The sequence below is a fragment of the Coturnix japonica genome, chromosome 4 (assembly GCF_001577835.2).
Source record: "Coturnix japonica isolate 7356 chromosome 4, Coturnix japonica 2.1, whole genome shotgun sequence".
Taxonomy (NCBI): Eukaryota; Metazoa; Chordata; class Aves; order Galliformes; family Phasianidae; genus Coturnix; species Coturnix japonica.
The window spans coordinates 41,127,644-41,138,135 of NC_029519.1; the positions used below are offsets into that span (position 1 = coordinate 41,127,644).

The 10,492-nt window shown below is 44.1% G+C and overlaps 1 protein-coding gene across 1 annotated transcript in view; it reads right to left on the reverse strand.

Annotated features, from left to right (window-relative positions):
• The window catches only part of ARHGAP24 (Rho GTPase activating protein 24), a 142,298-nt gene extending 134,128 nt beyond the window's left edge, over nt 1–8,170 (reverse strand). The window contains exon 1 of the mRNA XM_015861771.2: nt 7,951–8,170. The gene's annotated coding sequence lies outside the window, so the exon portion shown is untranslated. The remainder of the gene's footprint in view (nt 1–7,950) is intronic.
• Nucleotides 8,171–10,492: the final 2,322 nt, after the last annotated feature.

The following is a 10,492-nucleotide window of genomic DNA, read 5'->3' on the forward strand; positions in this document are numbered from 1 at the left end:
CACTTTGAGTACTTCAAGACTACATTAAGATGCACACAAACCATACTTCACAAAGATCCCCAGCTAGGGATGAAAGGAGCAACGAGGCCATGAATCACGAAGGTATGCAACTTTATATTCACGTTAGAACACTATTTAAGGCAACATGGCAGAAGAAACTGAACAGCCCACTGGTCTGTCAGACAGAGCAGTCCATCAAGTGGCACCTCCAAGGTTCATAACAAGTGAATCTTTTAACACACTGGACTTTTTCAGCAAGAAGGAAGTACAAAAAAGAATGAAGAAATGAAATTAAACCACTCCACAGTAACATGTTATCACAGATATCACACACAGCCTCTGCTCTGCTTCAAGAGACACGCTGTACAGATATGTTGCATAATTTCTGGCATAAGAAGTATTACCAAGCTTCAAGTACCTTTATAAGGCAGAGGTATGACAGACCCAAGGCAAAGTTTCATTTCATCCATACGAGGTGCCACCAGCCTAGCCAGGACACCAAGCTGAAAACCCAAGAGAATTCTGCTTCTTAATGACACCCTGCGCTGCCACAAAGGTGAACAGAGCTACCAGAGCACAGGACACATGTTTAAGCTCAGAGCTTCTCAAACCTCAACTTCTGCATGTATCAGCACAACCCAATTGCTCTGCCAACAGTCCATCAGCGCTATCAGCCTGTGAGCACAATCAGATCAGTTCCCTGCTTGCCCTACCTGTGCACAGCAATGCCTCTCTAACACCTGCCCATTCTTCCAGCTCCTCAGAAAAGCAGCTGAAATGCCACTCAGGCTTGCCTGCTGCTATCTCTCAGCAGCACAGCTCACAGCCCATTCTTCCAGCTTTCCTCCTGTCGCTGTAGCAGCATGACCTTTTCATTATTGTTTCCTTGTCCTGGACTCGTTCATTGCTTGCTATAATAGCACAGGCTAGAAATTATTTCCTTTACTGGCTATCTCCATTAGATATCGTACACTAATTTCACACTACTTACTGGACACTTATGGAGCAACAATGAACGTGTCCTTGTGGCTAGAAATGACACCATTTTCTGTTACTACCTAAGGAAAAAAAAAAAGAAAAACTCACGTCTCAAAGCCTTTCTGCTCACACCGGGTGATGAAGACCTCCGAAGCAGTGTCCCAGGAGTGACAACATCAAATAAGGTACAGACATCTGACGGGAGCCTCGGCATTTAGAATCCTTTTTCCTGATGCTAGCAGAAGATCACCCCAATGCTAAACTCCTGTTCTTCAGATCTCCAGCTGCCAAGGACAGGTATCGGGAGCTGTGAGCCTGCATTGTACAGCTCTGCTGCATGAAAGCTTAATCTCGTTATGTGATAAATAGTCTTGACACTGAACATGCCATGTGGCACACACTCAACTGCCTGCTTTAGTCCCTTCCCCGTGTGAGTCCCCCACAGCAAAGGGCAGTGCCACAGCTGATGCTGCATATGTATAGCCTAAGTAACAGCTGACCAGATCAGAGTTGAATTGCCACATCAAGGAAGCAGAATTGATTGCAACATCAATGTTGGGATATAGTAAATTCTTCAAAATTAGTCAGGTTTCCAGATGCAAACTCATGGTTGACTCGCTACAGCACAGAACCCTCAGAGGTAAAGTAATGAAAAAGATCCATGAACAAGATGGGGGTCTGCTGCTGATTGTATTTTATCCTGGCACATCGCGTAACACATATGAAGTATTCCTGTGATAAGGGACTACTCCACTCTTTCACATCAGTTCATGCACATGGAGCACAACCTTCCAAATCATTAAACACAGCTTCTTCTGAAGCCAGCCCCATGGTTACTTCCAGAATGAAAAAGCATTGTCAAAATAGCTGCTGTAATATTTCCTACACTGCACCCCCACGGTCCCCAGTCAGGAATTTCTGACTGCAAGAAACCTTTGTTTCACACCCTATTTCATTCATGGACAGCCTATACGCATTTACTCCTGCATTACTACCTAAAATAGCAGTATCTTCCCACTTATACTAGCTTATACAAAGCCAGTCCTGATTTCCGCAAACAGACAAGCTTATACAGATAACGAAGCAACCCAAAAGCACCTAGTCCCTTTTGCTTACAGAGAAATGGTGTTTTTCCTTCCACTTTTAGTATTTGAAGCCATGACTTGTTGCAGTGCCTTCTTACAGCTTCTTGCTGTTCATTCAGGTGTCCCTTGACAGAAAAACCCAGGCTAGGAAAGCCTGCTAGCATAAGTCCTAATGACAGTACAACTGAACCATACATTCAAATGTAAAACCTGTTTGCTTCATATTTTACAGCTATCTCCCCTGAACCTGTACTCCTGCCCAGAGTGAAAGCATGTGAGCCATTAAGCTCACTTGAAATCACATGGTTTTGATTACCACTCCATTTGCTTCTTTTTTTCCCCTCCTAGTTTTTTTTTTTTTTGTAGTTTTTGCTTTGAAACATTCAGGGTTGAGCATCTAAGCCCATAACTGCTACAAAATAAAGCAAGCTGACATCTCTTGTGTTTAATTATTTCACAAGTTTGGGCTTCAAACTTCTCAAGCCCTGCGGTAATGAGGACATGTTTCGTAACAGTTGGAAGTCCTTCCCCACATTAATATCTGCTTACTTTCAGGTGAATTCATTTGCTTTTACCTAAGCTGTATTTTAAATGCAAGTTTCACGTCTTCAGACTGACATGCAACAAAATTGTATGCTTTTACTATTCCTAAAAATAACAGAATGAATGATGCAGCAAGTAAACCTGTCCTACAGCAAATGCTGGAGGGTATTTTCCCATATAGCGGAAAAAAATTAGTTCCTAGCCTTACAGCAGTTATTAATTTGCAAGGCAGTATTGCTACTACATTTTCTTTCCATAACTTGATTTTCAACTCAACTCCAGACCTCTTATTGAATCAAGCTTTTTGAACAGGACTTCTCCCATTCACTTCTATACTCAACAAATTTCGCATCAAAGTTACTTGGATCAAAACAACACAGGCTCCTGCAATGCTGATGATTAGGGTCCCCAGTACTACAAGGGAGCATCGTAACACCAAGCCCTTCTGCACTTCTTGCATTCTAGGAGATTCCTTTCTGCTCCACTAAATGCAGAACCTAAGCAGGCTTTTCTCACTTGCAAGCCTAAGAAATCCCAGTCCTTAATATATAATAATAAAAATAAAAAAAAACAGTTGCATCAGTATCTCCAAGCCCCCAAAATAGGTCTTCTGACACCTTTATTTATCTTAATGCTTAAAAGAAACTAGAGGAGAGGGGAAAAAAAAAGAAAAAGGAAAGTCTGTGGGAGCAGCTGCACAAATACTGCAGCTGCCAGAGACAGAGCTACTCTCCAGCATCCAGATTTCATGTTTTGTGTTGTGCAATACACTTTACAGAGGATAACCACAGTGACTTCGCATGCACGTGATGTAGGGTTTTGATCTCAGTTGTGGCTGTGAGGCAAAAAGCTCCACGTACAGCTGCCAGAAGTCAACACACTCAGGTCTGTGTGCCTAGAGCATAGCTGGACACACATATGCCTTAGGGAAAACTCCCAGGCATACAGGTTATAGAACAAATACACTGCTTGCTGTGATTGCTTATGGATAACGCCTTGGAACTAACATAGAAAGCAAAGTTCCTTATGGTTCGAGGATTTACATGAGCTTTTTTTCTCAACATGCTTCAAATCAATAAAAGCTCCTACCTGTCCTAATGCCCACACATTTCTCACTGAAGAACCGCAAGTGCTCCAGGACAGCAAGAGTCTATGCCAACCTGTCTGCTGCAATCATTCAGCTTCTTCAAACAAGGTTATTTGCTCCCAGTTAATAAATTTACAAACAAAACAGAATTGTGACAACAAATAGCAGCTTTGATGGGCCAAGGTAAACCCTGCAGCCCAGCACGCTACTTTGGGCTGAAGTTTAGGTCTCAGTAACAAGCAGAACTAACGCAAGCCCAGGATGTCACTCTCAATTAGCTACCCCTTTCAATCTAGGTTTTCCCCTTACTAAACACAACTCTTCCCAGCAAAGCATTTGTGTATCTGAATTATACTTTGTTTAAATCTTACGTGGACACAGCCCTACCTCCTTCCATTTCTTGCAAACACACCACTCTTGCTCTTAGGTATGTCCTTCTTAGAGCCCCTGTACTGGAAGTAAAGTTGCTTCCCCTCTCAGGTAAGCAACAATAGAGCAAGAGGGAGTGGCCTTATATTGCACCAGGAAAGATTCAGGTTGGATATCAGGAAACATTTCTTCTCAGAAAGAGTTGTGATGCAGCAACACAAGCTACCCAGGGAGGCGGTACAGTCACCATCCCTGGAGGCGTTCAGGAAACTTGGAGATGTGGCAATGAGGGACATAGTTACTGGGCATGGTGGGGATGGATTGGACTGGATGAATATTTCCAGCACTAATGATTTTATGATTCTGTTATTCTATAAAATTGCCTGTTCACCCTCCCCATGCCAATCAAGCTTTTTAGCTTCTATGGCACTTGACGCCTGTTATGTTTGGCAGGCAAAGATTAGGTATCTAGTTAGATCTCCAAGCCATTCTAGAAGCGGCAACAAAGGTAGGAAAAGAACATAAATAAACCAGTTAATTCTTGGAAGCAAAAGACAAAAAAAATCTCTGCTTAAGATGCACTCTTCTTAACAGACAGGACACTTAACTGCACAGAGATAAACATAGGAAAAAGAAAGGTATTTCGGGACAAGAAGCTGTATAAACACTGCCAAAGGAATTCAACACAAGTGGCTGAAATTTGTCTTGCTGGGCGACAATACATAGAAGCCCCTCTAAATGAAACAGTACTGCAATGATCAGAACAAGTTTATTAAAGTTAACAGCACTGTGCTCCTGCAGTGCCCCCAGCTCTGCAAAGAGTGGCATTTTGATCAGAAAGGCCTAACAAAAACCAGACCTGGGCTGGACAAACAAAATGAACTCAAACAGTTAACAGGTAAATTGCAGACCGTGACTGCAAATGAGATGCTATCTCAGTGCAGGTGGTTTGCAGTCTCAAGGGAACCTGCTTATTTTGCTGCTTAGCCAGTGGCTTCAAAGTAGAAATAAGAACTGTGCAGCTGACAAGTAGCAGGGAAGCTGCTAGAGACAAACAGGAAAGGTGGCTGACAGCCACCAACCTGTGCGTTCTGTTCAACAGATGCACGAGTGGCAAAGAACTGACAATACCCAACAGTACTGGGCATCTGTTCAGCATAACCACCCCATCACCAGCATTGCCACCAGGTGATTTAATGAGGACAGAGGAAAAAAAATGCAACATGTCTTTGTATTGCAACAAGACTGCACCTAAAGTATCACCTCCAGTGAGGATATTCAATCGTTTAAGAGTTTAGAGAACTGGACAGCATTTGGTGGAGAATACATTGATGGAACTGGGTTTTCCACTTCTAAAAAAAGAAGGTGAATAGAAAGATAGTAACTCCATAGGGAGAAGAAACATGAAATGAGAAGGCTATCAAGCATACAAAAAGCTAGTAAGAACCAGAGCTGATAGCTAAAGACAGTGAAACACAGCAAGAAGTATAGCACGTACTGTAAGGACTGATGACGACAGCACTGAGTGAGTATACAGCAGAACACTGGACTGAGGTTGTCAGCTGTTAGTAACAGAAAACCTACACTCAGTGCTTTCCCCCACTGTTTTACTTGCCTGAGAATTGAAAGAGAATCATCCTTCGCTCTTCTTCAGGAGCCTGACAGCTAACTTACAGTCAGTTCACCCACAGGAGAGTTCACAAATGCCAGCCCAGTTTAACTGCCACAATCTGCACCAGGAATCTTTAAAAAGAAACTCAAGTCAAGCAGTCCCCCACCTAATGTGTGTAAAGCAAAGAAGTAGCAGCTCCAGGAAGAAAGCACATTTCTAAAGGCCATCCGGTCACCGTAAACACCAAGCAGCCTGCAGTGAAGACAGCTAAGTGTAATGGGATGCAAATTACTTCAAGCTACCTACTGTGAACTATGACTCTATTTTTCCCTAGCGTGTCTTTAAAAAAATCACATACTGAATCAAGCAACTGGAGCTGAGGAGGTCCTGAGAGTTGCTATGTGCTACAGCTGCACCAGGAGCTCACAGGGATTTCTGTTTCTTCTTCAAGACACAACTTCATCACAAGTGCAAACCCATTACTTAGGATGCAATTCTCTTGAAGGGATCTCCATTTCTGGCTCTCTGAACCCCATCTACAGAAAACTGAACCCAGCTTCAGGACCAGAAGTTAAAGCCACCGTCACATACTTTACCTTTTGCGTTCATGCATGTACTTAATTCCAAAATTAATCCTACTTTATCTCATTTAGGAATGGAAGCAGAAAAATAGTCTAAAGAAAAACACAGCTGGGAGACAAGGCAGTAAGTCAAAGCAGCAGCAGACATAACTTTAGACATCACGCATGAAGACACACAAGTTTTAAGCATATTTATTTTTAACACAACCCACAGCATCACATAATGGAAGATACTTTTTGCAATAACAAAGCCTGCCACAACACAGGAATTTCATAGGGATGGGAGATCAAACTTCACTTTGTTTTTCTCTCTGCCTGTAACTCCATGTGCCTTCCATGAGCATGGCACTCTACTTAACTGATTTCACAGAATAGTTTGGGTAGAAAGAGGCCTTAAAGACCATCTAGTTCCAGCCTGCTATAGGCAGGGAAACCTCCCTCTAGACCAGGTTGCTCAAAGCCCCATCCAGCCTGGCCTTGAATGCTTCCAGGGAGAGGGCATCCACAGCCTCGCTGGGCAACCTGTTCAGTGTCTCACCACCTTCACAGTAAAGAATTTCTTCCTGATATCTAGTCTAAATCTACCCTCTTCCAGTTTAAAACCATTTCACCTCATCCTGTCGCTACATGCCCTTATGAACAGTCCCTCCCCTGCTTTTCTGTAGGAGGGAATTCTGGCACTATGCCTTGTCCCTTACATAGGTAGCATACCCTCCCTTAACTCTTCATCCAAGAGGAACCTAATCTCTGGATACACAGGAAGAGAGTGTCACCATACAGGTACAGAACTACACCGCCACTGAAGCACTTAATGGCTTCATAATACAGTTGATTTAATAAGAGTTGTTGTCTTCTCTCATCACAAATGCAATTCAGATAAACATTAGACAAATTCAAAGTACTGCCTCTATGCTTCCACAAGGAATTAATTTGGTTTCTTATTTCTACCTACACAGGATAAGGGCGCCTAACTCAAAAAGACCACGCAGCTTATTTCTGTTGTGCAAAGTTTCTAACATCACATGCAATTTAGTTGCTGCTGAAAGAACACCCCCACCCCCCGTCTGACAGCCTGCATACACGTTACAGAGAACAAACAGACAAACGTCCCGTACAACTCAAATCACCAGAAGAAAAAAAAAGAAACCAGAAGGTTTCTTTTTTTTAATCTTAAGAAGAAACCTGCTTGGTAGGTCTAAAATCCGCTGAAGATCCCTTAACTCGTGGGCGATTACAATCAAAGTGCTCACTGCAAGTTTGTCCCAGCGAGCTTGTTACCGCTGAAAGCTCACTACAGAAATTTACAAAGAAGAAAAGAGATGCTAAGACGAGCATCGCCAATCCAAAGACTAACATTAGCGTAGGGATGGCAGAACGCACAAAGGGCTCCTTTTGATACCGAGTCCCACAAGTAGTCGGATCGCGCATCTTTCTCTCGCATCCCCTGAAAGAGACATAAAGGCGTCCTGCTGTCGGGTCTACGGGAAGGCTGGGAAGAGCAGCTCGGAACGCAGCACCCCTCGGCAGGGAAGAGCCGCCGAGGACGCACCAACAGCTGCCGCCCCTCTGCCCGCTCGGCAGCAGCCGTTTGCCCGCTATACCCCTCCGTTTTGTCACCCCGACGGAAATCACAGCCTCCCTGTCTGCTCCTCTTCCAGCGGGAGCCCCACAGCTGCCCGGCACAAGGGCTCCTACCTTCCGCAAGCGGGGTGGATGCTCTCCCCCATAAGCGTGGCGGCTTCCCGAGACAAATCGGGAGCCGTGTCAGCTGGCTTTAGCCCGCTCGTACTTCCAAGTTGCTTTCCTTTCCCCCTCTCGGCGGCTCTCGGAGGTGGCTCCCTCCGGCCGTCCCTAAGGAAGCAGCCCAAGAAGTTGGGAAAAGCGACCGCGCTGCGGATGCGTGCACGCACAGCCCAGAGGTTGGAGCAGCCTCCCAGGGCCGGCCCTCAGACGCAGCCCAGGGTTTCACGTTTCATTGGCGGCTCCGGATGAAGCCAGCCGCCTGCCCGCACATCTCCGGACGAGCCGCATCCCACCGATAGCATCCCCTGCAGGGCTCGGATGCGGCCGGAGCTACTCACCGCCGCTGCACAACTCGCCCGTGTCTGGCTTGACACGCGTAGGAGACGGCAAGCGGATGCCCAACACCATCACCCTAGGCAAATTTCCTCCCCTCCCACCCCAAGGGTTTTTCTGCGTGCAGCCCGTCTAGTTAGCTGGACATGCTTCGGTGGCTGTGACCCATCTATTCTGAGCAGCCTGCACAAGAGCTTCACCCCACACAGACCAGACAAGGGTCTCCTTGGGACTGGTACACTCCAAACAGTGCGCATTCTATACAGGCTTGACTGATTCAGAAGAATTTACTGATCATAGTACTTTTAAAAAGCACAGCATGACTAGCTCCAAGCCTGAGCAGGGGTCGACACACTAAGCACACGTATGGCAAAGCCTGGCCCACTTCCAGCCACACAGCAGGCATAGTTCGGGGAGGAGGGGAGAGGGGGTTGCTGAGTGAACCTGGAAAGTCTATGGAATAAACCAAAGACGTCTTTATGTTGTATCCAAATTTCAGCTTTGGTGCATGTGGACAGAACTGGTCAGTCACACAGACTTCCCTCCTGCTTCTCACTTCCCACAGTTCTGCTGGTTCCAGCTCCAACTCCCCAACCCCCAGCACAGCAGCACTAAAAAATCCCAACTACTACAGGAATTAGTCACAGCCTTTTTGAGGGCAAGCAGTTTTCTAAGTTCCACTGGACCAGGAAGTTTTGTTTAAATAAATTATGAATACATTTATATACTGCAACATGCAATAAGCTGCAGCTTGCAGCAGAAATACCACTGTTATGAAGTGGCTTCTGCTTCTAACATGGAAGTGTAGAATGTAGAACTCAAGAAGTGCACATTACAGAGCTAGTCAGAGGAGGTGGGGGGGATCTGTCATATTTCCTCTCAAATAAAGCCTTTCCTTCTTTTCCCTTCTGCACAAGTGCTCAGAATAATGCAGTGTTTAGCTTGGATTCCAGTATTCAGCAGGGAATGTCTCCTAGTTCAATAAGAGCCCAAACTTTTTTATCTAGCCTACTTCCTTCAAGTGTGGGCTGTTGAGTCTAGAGTTGTACCCAAAACATTCTGAACAACAGATGAGATTATACCAGACATACAAAAGGAAGCTGATTCAACCATGGCCTGACTGATGGGCACCCACACATGAGTATCCCAAGTCCTATTAACACAGTCTTTAGAACTGAAAAGCAGTCAGAAGCCACAGAGTAGAGCTTCAATAGAGATAGTGGGAATTTATGGTGACAGATCAACACAGAAACAGGGAAACAAGTCAACAGGTCAGGTACATTAAAAATAATAATAATAATAATAATAAAGAGAAAACTTTTCAACTAATATTCTTGTTCCAGCCCCCTGCAGCTGCAAGATTTGAGTCTTTCACAAGACTATTGCCACAATCTCACATCACAACTGCTTTTATGACACTTGGCTTTGATTTCCTCAACTTCTTCCAATATTGCTTTGAGATTACTTTGGAATTAGCCCTTACAAGCATAAACAAACTTCTTTCTCAGCCATAAAGCAAATTTGGGCTTGTTGGGCAGGCAGAAGGGTGACCCTATGCCTTCAGTCAGAAGTACAAAGCAGAAGGACATGCAACACTAGAAGGAAGAGCAGCACACAGGAAGGAGTAAAAATAAAGAAAGTTCTCCAGCAAAACTTCAGTGCTGAAGGTAACAATTCAAAACAACTCTCAACCTGTTGGCACAGAACATTATACCCCTGAGTGTTTTACTTCTCTTGGTTTCTGTATAGGGTAAATCCTTTTGATTACTGCATCCCATGGGTTCCCATCTTAAATGGCTAAAGAACATTTCAGAACATTTCACAGAGCTTACAGCACTATGAAATTATATATATATATGTTATGTATATATATATATATATTTATAAATAATATTTTGTAAATATATAAATAATATTTATTTATTTATAATAAATAAATAATATTTTGTAAATAAAAGTAACAGAAAGAAGGGAATCTTCCTAAAAGCTGAAATTTGCTCACAGGTAAAAATCATTTTTCCCTCCTCCATGCTGGGAATGCTGTCAGTGCAAAGAATATTTCTTCCCTTTAAAAAGTGAGACAGACCCATACTGCAGCACTTCTATTCTGCCACGCATTCCATAAACCTCTTCAGCTGTCCATTTTGCAGCTGCAGCAGCC